Below are 12,270 nucleotides of genomic sequence, written 5' to 3'. Positions count from 1 at the left end.
ATGAGCCTCCGTGCACCGTGGCTCTCCGAAATGGGAGTGCAGGGACAATCTGTTCAGTACTCACAGTACCGCCTGTGCTGGCATCCAGTGCGGAGCGGAGGGAGGAAGCGGCTGTGATTCAAATACCAGCGGGCTGAGGAACGGAAAGGAAGGAGAAGATGCTAGGCTGGGAGACAGAGGGCAGGCTCTCAGAGGAGAGGAGCAAAGACTGTAAAAGACAGAGGCTGTTCAAGAGAAAAAGGGGCTACGCAGGGAGCCGGACAAGGAGCGGTGAGGGGAGTTGATTTATAAGCAGCAATGAGTAACAAAGGGAGGTTCTGAGGACGGGAAAAATGCAAATAATTACTTGTTTGGGTTTGAAAAGTTCTGGATGGCCTGGACCATTCTTCTAGAAAAGTACTGCAGTTTGATATTGCTGAGATTTTGTGGCAGGTGCTCTCAGTGGAGAGGATTTTTTTTCAGGTATATCATTCTCCAGCTCACTGGTTATTTAGGTCTTGAATTAGTTAACTCTGAACAAGAGTATTTTATCTGTATATTTAGTTTAATTTTGTTTCTGTTTTACTAGCTGCTGCTTCTTTGAAGAGAGATTACCTGTGTCCTTCAAATGCCTGTGGTATTTTCAAGAGGAACCATTTTTCTGTAAGTGGAGGTCTTTTCTATGAACAGAAAATTCAAAACATGAATTACTGGAATGCATTAATAGGAATTGGGTGTGCAGGGAAGTCTGAAATATTTAAAAACTGGATGGTTTTTGCACATAGTATGGTTTTCATGATTTGTAATTGAGAATAATGATCGATGCTCAGGGGAAGCTACTTTTTTTTGGCTTTGGTCATTTGAAATGAATAGTATACTTCTATTATAAGCTTAGACAGTGATGATAAAAGCAATACTTGTCTCTGTCAACATTTGTGAAAAACAAGTCTCTGGAGATTTCTGAATGTTTTATTTAATGATGAGAATAGTAAATCTGTCCTGTGTAGTGTCTGGATGAGCTGTCTTATATCAAAACATTATTAATTGATTTTTATACTTTACAGCTGTGTTTTGGGAATAAGTACTGGAATGAAAGCCAAAAGCTCCACTCTGGATTTTAAGAACCATACTGGAAAAGAGTTAAGGGATTGATTTAGTTTTCTGGTTTAGAAATTTTGAGGAGGAGGAAAAAGGAGGGACTTCAGCTGCCTATTATCTTTGTTTGCCAGCAGTCTCGAACTTGTTTGATCATCACAGGAATACGGCTATCCATTTCTGTGCAAATATTTAGCTTTATGAAGATAGGCATCCAGTGGGACCTTTATTTTCACTTAAATGCATTATTAACATTAAATTGTGGAAGTAAGGATTTACTGGGATTGCTGAACTGTAGATTTTCTTCTTCAGATATGAATACTGTGAAGGCCAGTTGTCAGCTTTTCTAGAAATACTGCATTTTACGTTCTGGACACATTCTGTACATTAATCAGTTCCTTAAACATTGTGTTTTGTCTTTATTCTGAAACTCATAGTGTAATATCAGATGGTACAGTATGGATAAAGGACTGTGTGTGTTTGTAAAGGCTTGCTTCAGCATGAGTAAGAGAAATTGTGAGAGTTTTCTCCCCAATTTAGAAACACACTTTCAGGGAAATAAACAACAAATAGCTGTGCAACAGGAATTGGTGGGGTAATTTGACCCTTATATGTGTTTTGCCCTCACAAGGGGACATTTCTATGAAGGTTCTAATGCAGGCTAATTTCAGTTTAGTTGAGCCATGGGTTTTCTATATGCTTGTGTTATATTTGCTTTTTCTTCTCCTTCTTGGAAAGCATACACGCATTCTTAAAATCTTTAGGATATAGTAAAGTTTGTTCTATTGGTTTGGAAGCTGAGTTGCTTGTAATGTGAGGAGATGACTGTAGGCCAGAAATAGAGAAGATGGGAATGGAGATGGGAGGGTTCAGTCTCCGTGTTCCTGGCAGTGGCCAGCTGCCAGCTGGGCTGAAGCTGTAATGTTAAACTGCAGCTCTGGGCTCAGTGTGGGCCCCCAGCACAAGTTCTGTGGCCTCAGAGAGGTCAGTGTCTGTTTTGTCCCTAACACAGATTGGATAGATCAATGGAGAGGCATTTAGATGGCTTGAGAGTAGAGACACATACACAGTGCTGTTTTGCAGTGCAGAAACATATGGAAGTCTAGGAGAACACAGCTGTTTATTCTGCCGCTGTAAAATAATGCTCAGAAATCCTGTGGTGCAACACATTTTAGGGGACTATTCAGATGAAGTAATGAATTCTCTGGATTTGAGGCTATTTAAAGTGAGCGCTGTGTCTAGTACCATAATTATTTCCTTTTGCATGCCTGTTTTGTGATGTACCCATCTCCTGTTTCCCCAATTGCTATATGCTCATGAGGAGTCTTCCTGCTAGGACCCCTCTGTGGGCTCTTGAAAATAATAGTGTTTATCTGAAAAAACAGCAGTTCCTTTGTGAGGGGACAGGCCTGCTGAGGACATGCAGCATGCACTGGAGAAGGGTTTTTCCCTTTTCACCTTTTCAGCTTTCTTCTTTCTGAAAGCCAGAAAAGTGACACTGAGACAAGGGGAACAGGAGACAAGAAGGGTCAAATTTGGAAGGAAGGAATTGGGTTAGATGCAACCAGAGCTGCTTCAGCTGGCATTACAGAAATTGGGGTGGGGGAGATAAAAGGGGCGCAGAAGGCTGTTGGCCTGTTAAATTGGGGGGCATTAGGGGTCTGGGGGTCACAAGTCAGTAACAGCCACTTCCACTGTGGCTGTGACAGGGAAGACAGGTCTTAATGTGAAGTGTTGGGAACTGCAGTGGCCATGGATTGATGTTACACTGCTTCTTACTTGGATTGAAATATCTGTGGTTGTGTACTATTTTTATTCCTACCTTTCAGTAATGACTTATACCCAGTTGTGGTTTTGTACATGTGCTAATCTTTGGAAAGAATTGTGTGAATTAGTTCTTCTTTTAATAAATAGAGGGTATTCTTTCCACTAAGTTTCATGTAGAAAGAGTGGAAAAATATTCGTCTTGTACTAAAAACAGGGCCTAGTCTGCTAATAGGAAGGATTGCCATCTACTATAATGTAACTATATAAAAAAAGAAACTGAACAGTTTGTGCAGCACCTATAGTTAAAAACTGCATCTAGGTGGCCCAGACAATAGTTAAGGACTTGCCTCTCTAAAAATCAGAATCATTTGCAGACTACTCAAAACAGGAAAAAAAATGAATTATCTGTACTAACAGCCCTTTGAGAGGGACTGTCCTGTGGTTATGAAAGCAGGTGTAAGAATTTCATAGTCATAGCTGTGGTACCATAAAAAGGCCAGTCATAACCTCTATTGCTTTCTATATAATTCAAACTTTAAAATTCTCATCAGGCTTTTTTGGTATATAGAATGAATGACAAATACAGATTGCATCAACCTTTGGTGGTGAAACCTACAAATAACGGAAGCCCCCAACACAAATCCTTTGACCTTTGGTCCCATCTGAAAAAAGCTAACCCACCCATGCTATGAGTGACAAAAAAGTTGAAGTCTTAATTATTGGCTTAATTGTTCATATTTTTGTAGAGGGACTTCCCAGTATTTCAAGTGGTCTGGTTTTCAGATGTACAACTATAGGGAGTAATTTGTGAAGGATTTTGAACTAGGAGATGATTTTACAAAAGATTTTTTTTAAAGTGCGTTCAACACAAACTTGAGAGCTTCTTTTTTCTTCTGCCTCCATTATGTAAACATCAGTATTTACTTGTACCAAAGCTATTTTGTTTCCCCAGTTATAATTATTACCTGCAGTTTCATCTAATCCAGTGTTATGGTCAGTTTTTTTAAAAAATGATGTAGGAATTTGAAGTTTTTTTGTAACAAGTAATATAGAAATATCCATCTGAAACAGCAGCCAGTAAAAATTGCTACTGTAAAGTTTATTTTGGTAAGATTTTTTTCCCAGTCAGCCTCCTATGAAGTTTTGAAACGTTTCAGAAACTCTGGAGTGAATCTGCTTTGCGTGTCATTAAACTTTCAGTATTTACAGCTGTGTTTAATGCTTGCAGAAGTTGAATATGGTAGGTTTATATCAAACTCTCAAAGCAGGGGTCAGTAAGAACATTTGTACCTCATGTGCCTCCTTGATGCTTAGCAGCAGCATTTTAAATTGTTACAGGAAATGAAAGCAACTTCATCATTGCATTATGACAGTTAGGTTTGCAGTGATTCTAAGTAGGTATAACCAAATATTCCAGTTGTCTGGATATTTTCATATATTATCACTTTAAAATAATTTCTTCTCTTATTTATGAAGGACTACTGGCTGTCAGTATCTTTCAGGTGCCTGTCAACATATCACCATAGCTCTTTTCATGTGTACACATTAAAAATTACCATATCCATAGGGAAAATATTTTAATTGGAGAACTTCTTTTAAATTTTTTATGAGTCAAAATGTAGCCACAAAAGGCTTCGTTCTTTAAAATTGCAAATGCAATAAGATGTAAGCTAAATCAGAAATGTGGACTTAATTCACCTGAGCAATATTTCTATTTTATATGTGTTTTATATCACAGTTAAATTTACCCTTTGAGACTAGTGCAGATTTGAGACACAGTAAGAATTTTCAAATGCAAGTTGACACAACTTGTGTCAGCATAACAGTGTGTTTTAACTGAGAATGCATTTGGTCTGTGCGAGCGGAGAACCTCAGAAAGCCTTAAAAACAACAGAAAGGACAGGACACAATCTCATTAACATACAGTGATATGTATATTAAATGGAAGATTTATAAATGAGGGTGGTGTTGCTTTTTATTAGTTTGTTATTGCCTTATGGATTTTTGTTTTAATTTTAGTAGTCTTAAGCATTGCCTGAAAGAAGGTGCTGCATACTTCTTGTTTTTCTCCCTTTTGCAGATGTTTATTTTCCTTGGTTACATCTAGAGGGCTTCCTTGTGTCCTAGGTAACTTAAGAACTGTGATATACAGTGTCAGTTTGAAAACTTTTTATGGGGGGTGAATGTAGTTGCTATCAGAAAGGTGCTTGGGTTCAAAGGGGAGTCTGTGATTTTATTATAACTGCACTGAACTCTTGAAATCTTCAATCACAGCTTTTACTTTTCCACAATACTTCCCTTTTTATGAATTCCAGTAAAATTTTCTGTTTTGGATGCTTTGTTTACTTTGCTTTTAAGCTCACTTGTAATTCTTTTCATAATTTCAGAAATGTGGCATTATCAGGCCTGTTTTTCTAATATTATCCAATAATTCAATACTTTAATGCAGGTATATTTAGATTAATAGAGAAATCTGTAGGCAACCAGTTGGTCTGAACCAAATATTTTCTTCAGCTCGCATAGGTGCAGAGTTGTGTATCCATGTTGGGAAATGTCAAATCATAAATCCGCTGTAGAAAATACTTAAGAATGTCTAGTGTCTTTTTTCCTACAATTTAGAAAATGAGATCAGTCCTGAAGTAAAAATATTCCTGGTAAATAATAAGATAAATTGAAAAGTGGCTTCACCTTATGTAAGAGTACTCATGTGCAGGGGTGACAGTGGTTTAACTAAGTCAATGCAGCGTGATTTCGTATATTCAATTGCTGTCATTTGAGTGTATTGAACTCACTTTCCCCCAAGGTATTCTGAGATAATATTTCGATTAGTTTTTTCTATCAATTTTTCCATGTTTAAGAGTATCTTTGAATATTTTTCAATTAATGAAATTAAGTAATGGATTCAAGCCAAGTGTTACTATCTTTGATCTGTTCCTCCCCCTGCATGTGCGCCCCACCACACGTGCACAAAGGAGATGCTTAGCTTCATACAGTGGGATGGATTTTTGTTTTATATTTGGGGTGTTTTACATGTGCAGTAGTAAAGTTATTCTTCAGTGGTAAATGATCCTGTGAATTGTGCTTTTTAACTGGCACCCTAAAGGGTTACCATCCTCAGTGCAGAATCTGTAGCTCTCCTAAGTGTGTCAGGTAACCAAATGATGGGGAGGTTGACTTAAATCAGCCCATCTAGTGTTTTTTCAAGAGCTGAGAGTACACTTCAGAGTGACAGCCATACAAAAGTTAAGCATTTCACAGCTTACTAGTTGTGTTAGAAGTTGGTTTTAAAATATTAGGAGAATAATGGTTGACAGGGTAAGTGACTGGTACATTGGACTGAAAAGGAAAGTGGTAGTGGGGGAGGAAAATAACTTTCATTATTGTATTTTCAGGCTCTATTAATATACAGTCTCCAAACCATATATCTATAAATTCCAAGATTGTGGTGAAAATTACTTTTTTTTTTTAAAAAGGCAGAGAAGTGGGATTAAACACTGAGTGGCTTGAGCCCACCTTCCCCTCTCAAGTGCTGAAGTTTTTATGAACTAACAAATGCAAAAAGTTGTGAGCAGTTTTTCTGTGATGCAGGTTAATGATGTTCATGTTTCCAGAGGGAAGAGGTGATGGGTATGAGAGGAGCCTTCCTTTCTCCATCTTGGAAATCTACAACATAAGAATGTATTTGAGACTTAAGCTTTTATTTTTAGGAATTTTCTGGCGGTTTTTCCATTAAGTTCTCCACGTACAAGAAGTCAGCATCTCTGTCTTGTTAATTTAGAGAAATTTAAGATTCATATAAAATGCTCAAAGTACTTTACTTTCCTTGGCAATGGTCTAGAACTGGATGGGCTGTGGAGGAGGTGCTTTGCTGGCATGGACTGGGAGGAGGCCTCTTGTTTTGACTAGCTGCTGTTACTAAAGTAATCCTGCTTTCGAGTTAGGCCGAGGAACATCTTTCCTGTCTTCACAGAGAATGCCCTAGTAACCAGCTTCCTTGTTCCTTTGGTCTCTAGCAAGTGACTCAATGTAAGAATGGGTATTAGCTCGTTCCCTGTCACTGGTTCTAAGTGGAAAGGGAAATTTTCATTTATGTTGGTTCAATAATAGTATTTCCTGGCAACTTAATGAGCTTGATCATGCACATTTTCAGAATGTAGGCTCGTCAGAAGTTCCTGTGATTCATGAATATAGAACTTTCCATCCAGTTCAATTTTCTTCCAACAGAGTATTAAAAAAAATACCCATACAGGCATATGCTACTGGAAGTTCCCTTTTTTACCACTTAAGCTGGAAAGATTTCTTTAGAAAATGTAGAAGGAGGGATGTTACTCACTTAAGGAAGTGTACTTTCTTTCATATGTTACTCCTGCCTTATTGGTCAGTATCAGTCTCTCTCACATCCTCTTCTTGTGCAGATTAATTATTTCAAGCTGTCTTCTCCATCTGCTACCAGATTCAGGAATGCAGCTTTCCACAGTTCACCTGCGTGTTTTTAACCCACACTTAAAACATATAGGCCAAAAAACCCCTAACCCTTCTTAGGCTTTTTATTTCCTTTGTATTGTTTTCTTTGTTTATTTTCCTGGTGTGTGCAATGATCTTATCAGGAAGTTATACTGAAAATTACCTCTAACTTTTATGTGAACATGCTGACTTCTTTCACTTCCACAAATTTCACTGTACAGCTGGAATAGCTGTGCTTCACTAGTTTAACCTGAAAAAAGACTCATTTATTATCTTGATAATCTCTGCATTTCTGGAGTTAACTCATATTTGCATCTGGTGGAGTTTGTGGAAGCCAGTTTTTTGCAGTACAGAGACCATGGAAAATGCATTGTATGAAATCTTCAAGAATATTTTTTTCAGTGTCATATACCAGATGGCTTTGAGACTTATTTAGCTATCTGTTTTTGTTAATCTTGCTTTGCTGCTTCAGACCTCAGAACTTAATTTCCCCACCTGCTGATAAATATAGGGTCATAGGAATTGCCTTATTGGGTCAGACCATCTGTTCTTTAATTAGGAGTAGTAACAGATGCTTGGGATGATGATGCAAAAAAAAAAAATCTACAATAGGCATTTATGACAGTAATATACTCTGGGGTGTATCTCTGGGATCCTGTTAATTTGACTTGTGTCAAAAGACTCAAAGACTTTGGTATCTATTCTAGCTCTTTTGTTATTCAAATTTTTTTGTTACAACGTAATTTTATCTTCTGTTCTTCCCTTTAATGCTGCTAAACTTTTGGCTTGCAGTCCCATATCCCTTAACAGTATGTTCCCTAGGTAGAGGTATGAAGAAGAAGATGCCCTTTTTGTTGATGGTAAACTTGTCAGCTTTCATTTGGCTGAACAGCATCTCTTGTTCTTGTGGTATTCTGGAGAGGAAATGCCTCTCTGCTTTTTGTGTGCCGTTTTCTATCTTGGTGGGGCAGGGGAAATCTTAGTCTTCCTGATTTTCCCCTTCATATTGATATTTCCATGCTGCTTGTTATTCTTGGGACGTCTCTCTGTATGGCTTTTAACTAAATGGCAGTAACTGGATGATTCCAATTTCTCACCTTGTTTCAATTTAGAAAACACTGTTGGTTCCTGGGAGAGAGAGCTTTTATGCCTTTGAAAATGTATAATTCTTAGGAAGCACCTTCAGAATTTTAGCTTTTAATTGAGTTGTAATGCTGAAGATGGCTTTGCAAGGGGAGTGTTGGCTAAACCTGAAACATTACCACAGGCAATTACATGGCTGGGGCAGAGTCCCTTTTGGGGGGCTAAGAGGATGTTTGTGCTTCCCTGGGTAGTCCTACATTCAAAATGAGAAGCAGCACTTTTCTTTTTCTTGAACTGTGGTGGTCAAATGTTGGGTTTTGGTAGTAGCAGCAGCCTTATTATCTAAACAGCAATTCCCAAGCCAGGGACTGTTGCAGCTACAGTGGGGCATGGAACACAATAGAAATTCATTGTTGTTCTTTGGTATCTTGTGCTGATCAAGAGCACTTGGTCTAGAAACCAGCTGAGGTAGATCCAGATTATAAATACTGCTGCAAAAGGGGCTTTAGTTCACTTCAATCTTAGCAGTTTTGAAGGGGGAGGCTTACTTCTTAGTGGAGTATTTTTTGGGTATTGCCAGCCTCTTTAAATTGCTTACAATATTCTGCATAGAAGCTTAGAAAACTCATTAAACCTCAAGGTGAGTGCAAGTTAGTAGTGAAGAAGGGGATAGGATTTGAGTGAGTGGCTGAGAAGGCAAGTAGGAAATTTAATGGTGTGGGGAGAAACAACTTCTTGTGCGATACATTAGTAAAGAGAAATGAAGTATTGAACCCTGTCCTAACAAGGGAATGCAGTTGTTTTTCTAACCTGCTTCTAAGCATTAGAGCCAGCCGTCTTTGTTGTGCTGTATTCAGGTTTCCAAGGAGATGTGAGATATTTTTATGAAACTGAGAAATTGAGAAATCATGGGAAGCAGAATTTTAAATGCATGTCAAACCTGGAAATACAGTGGCAGGAAGGACCTGTGTAATATGCAATATTTTAAGGATACAACTGAAATGCCGTATGACTGAAATTCTTTTTCACCAATGGTGATGACTTTAGTGTTTAACTGAGAGCTATTTTAGGATGATAAACAACATTCCTTTCATTTTTAACTGCTTGGAGGGGAGACCAAGTGCCTGGTAATAGATACTGTTTATTCCAAAGTCTGCAAGAATTCTTTATTCAGGATCAGAAACTCTAAAATGTTAGTGAGAATTTGTTTGTTTAAAGAATCTGCATCTTTAGTTCTTGAGCAAGCTATTTGGGTTGAGAGCGTTCAGTTAATAGATTCTGCATGTTGAGCAACTTGGGGATGTTCTGTGCCTAGAATGCTGAGAGTGATGTAAGATTGTATGAAATGCTCAAGTCAACTTTGTGAGGAAATTAGGGATCTCCAGTTGACAACAGCGTGTGTGTTGTATATGGTTGTTTTGCATGTAAAAGGTACTCAGATAAAGACTTAGGAGTTCTTGGTGGTTGCAGGGAGTCCCTTGGAGCTGCTGGATGAGTGGGCTAATTTTGCTAATTGTGAAGACATGCCTGTGTTTTGTAAAAGACCTCATGAATTAGTAATCAAGAGATGGACTTCGGTATTGGTGGTGGCATCACAGTGTTTGCTACAGAAAGTTTTAAGGCAGCATTGTTAAAATTAGATAAATGGGATTGCAGCAGACTTAGAAACCAAAGGAGAGACTGATTATCATTTGTGCTTCACTGCAAATTATCTACATGCTGCTGTATGGTGTGTTTGAATTTAAGATTTATCCTAGTCATATATTGCTGTAGATTTGTGGTGGTTCTGGCTGATTTTCTATTTTTTCTGTTTATTTCAACCCTTTTGTGATGTCACTTTTATGCCCATGCTGTCACTAAATGTGCTGATCTCTATTGTTGTGGTTACAGCAGTACTATTTGTGTGCCTTTGGTAGAGCTAGCAGGTTGATTGGGGCAGGTAGGGCACATAACAGGAAATCATGGGGAATTTCACTATGAATCTCTGAAAATTCAGGAGAAGGATAAGCAGAAACTAAAAATACTACTATGTGGATATGATATGTAGCTAGCAAGAATTGTTCTTGCTTCTTTCCAGTCCCATGAGATATTTTTCTCTCTCACAGAAGATATTAGTAGAGTTTTATAAGCTATAAACACCTGCGACCTTGCAAAGCTTTGTTTATAGTACAGTAGAAAAATATTTTGACAATGGATGTTTTAGGATTTTAGCCAATCACCCCAAGGGGTGGCTGATCCTTTCACCAATTAGACTATGAAGAAAAGAGTCTATAAAAGAGTTGTAAAATAATTGGAATCTTGCTGCACAATTCCTGCCTGTTGGATCTCTCTTCTCCTCCCTACCACTGCAGGACACTGTGATAACTGCCATGTAGATTAGCCTCTGAGGTGGAAGCCTTGGGGGGACTGTAGTTCAGGCTCTAGGTAATATTGGGGGGGGAGTAGATTTAATGAACATAGGTAAAAAAACCATTGGCCTCCGACTTTGGGATAACTAATGGTAAATCAGTCAACAGTGAACTATATGTCTACTGGAAATTAGTCTGCCTCAGACCTACTTGTTTAGGGAAGCCAGCAACCCAGAGCATTGTTGGATCCCCAGCTGTGATAGTTCTTGTTCTTTATTCCATAGGTCAATGAGGATTTTATTTGCAAGCAGGCAGTAATGGGACCTTCTGAAAGTACATGGAACACCTCATTTAGTTAAAAAAAACCCCAACAAAGTATGAATTTTTTAGAATTTCACTAGAGAGAAAACAAAAACCCAAAATGCAAAGCACTGTCTTAAACTTTTTGGTGGAAGAGTCTTCCCTTTTAAATGTTAAAAATCTCCTTTATAAAAGGCTTTTAGTTGTAATATCTTTTGATGATGGTTTCATGCTGATTTTTACTTTTAAGACACTAGGTTTTGTTTTATTGAATACTCTAGGAAGAAGGAGTCACCTGCATTTACTTAGTAACATGTCAAACCTTAATTTCATCCTGTCACCACTGAAGATATTTGAACTTTGATGTAAACAAGCAAGTGAGCTGAAAACTTTGTGTTAATGGAAATATTTGTAATAAATTTGAAAATACTGTTTTTCTTGAGAAGTCACAGAACATAATGAATTGCAGAAGTTTTGAAGATTATGAAACTGTTAAGAGACTTCATTGATGCAGAAAACCAGATGTCTTTACAAGCTATCACCAGTTGTGGTTTTCAGTTAAACATGCTGATTTCTTAAAGCAGGAGGCCTGAAACTGCTCTGGTGATTTGAGTTCTGTCTTTGCTTGAATAACATATGCTTGAGATCAAGATAATAGAAAAAAGCTTGAGTAACTTCAAAAATAGACTGAAAATGCTGAAGTTTTGGGTTATAGTAACAAGGCTACTATATGAATGTAACTTAAGGAAGGTTACGTTACCTTGTGTAGAGGAGCAATTAAGTTGTTTCTCATGATTGTGATGGCTTCAGACTTAGAGGCTAGGTTTATATTATGTATTAAGAGGAGATTCTGTGCTGTGAGGGTAGTGAGGTGCTGGAACAGGTTGCCCAGAGACTTTGTGGGTGGTCCATTGTGGGAAGTGTTCAAGGCCAGGCTGAATGGGGCTTTGAGCAAACTGATCTTGTGGAAGGTGTCTCTACCCATGACAGTGGAGTTGGACTAGGCCATCTTTAAGGTTCCTTCCTACCCAGACCATTCAGTGACTTTGGCTTTATATGTGTAGAAAAGGTGAAAGTGTGATGGGTGAATTATATAGGGGTCAACTGATGAGAAGAATATAGGAGTTTTTTCTGTTGGCATCTTGAGTGCAGAGTGCTTCAGTGAGCACTTCAAGTTATGCAGACATAGTTTCCCAACTTTACTGTAGAAAGCAAAGTGAAGATTTTTTTTTTG

General features: G+C 38.0%; 1 protein-coding gene across 6 annotated transcripts in view; it reads left to right on the top strand.

Moving 5' to 3' along the window:
- SIPA1L1 (signal induced proliferation associated 1 like 1) overlaps positions 1–12,270 on the top strand; it is a 208,819-nt gene that overhangs the window by 83,688 nt on the left and 112,861 nt on the right. For 5 of the 6 annotated variants that reach the window (XM_069017525.1, XM_069017526.1, XM_069017529.1 and 2 more), the window contains one exon: positions 569–642. The exons of the other annotated variant lie outside the window; for it this stretch is intronic. The gene's annotated coding sequence lies outside the window, so the exon portion shown is untranslated. The remainder of the gene's footprint in view (positions 1–568; positions 643–12,270) is intronic. 6 annotated transcript variants of the gene reach the window in all.

The sequence above is a fragment of the Aphelocoma coerulescens genome, chromosome 5, assembly GCF_041296385.1.
Source record: "Aphelocoma coerulescens isolate FSJ_1873_10779 chromosome 5, UR_Acoe_1.0, whole genome shotgun sequence".
Classification (NCBI taxonomy): domain Eukaryota; kingdom Metazoa; phylum Chordata; class Aves; order Passeriformes; family Corvidae; genus Aphelocoma; species Aphelocoma coerulescens.
The sequence above is the reverse complement of the archived record's forward strand: the minus strand, read 5'-3'. Positions and strand labels throughout refer to the sequence as shown.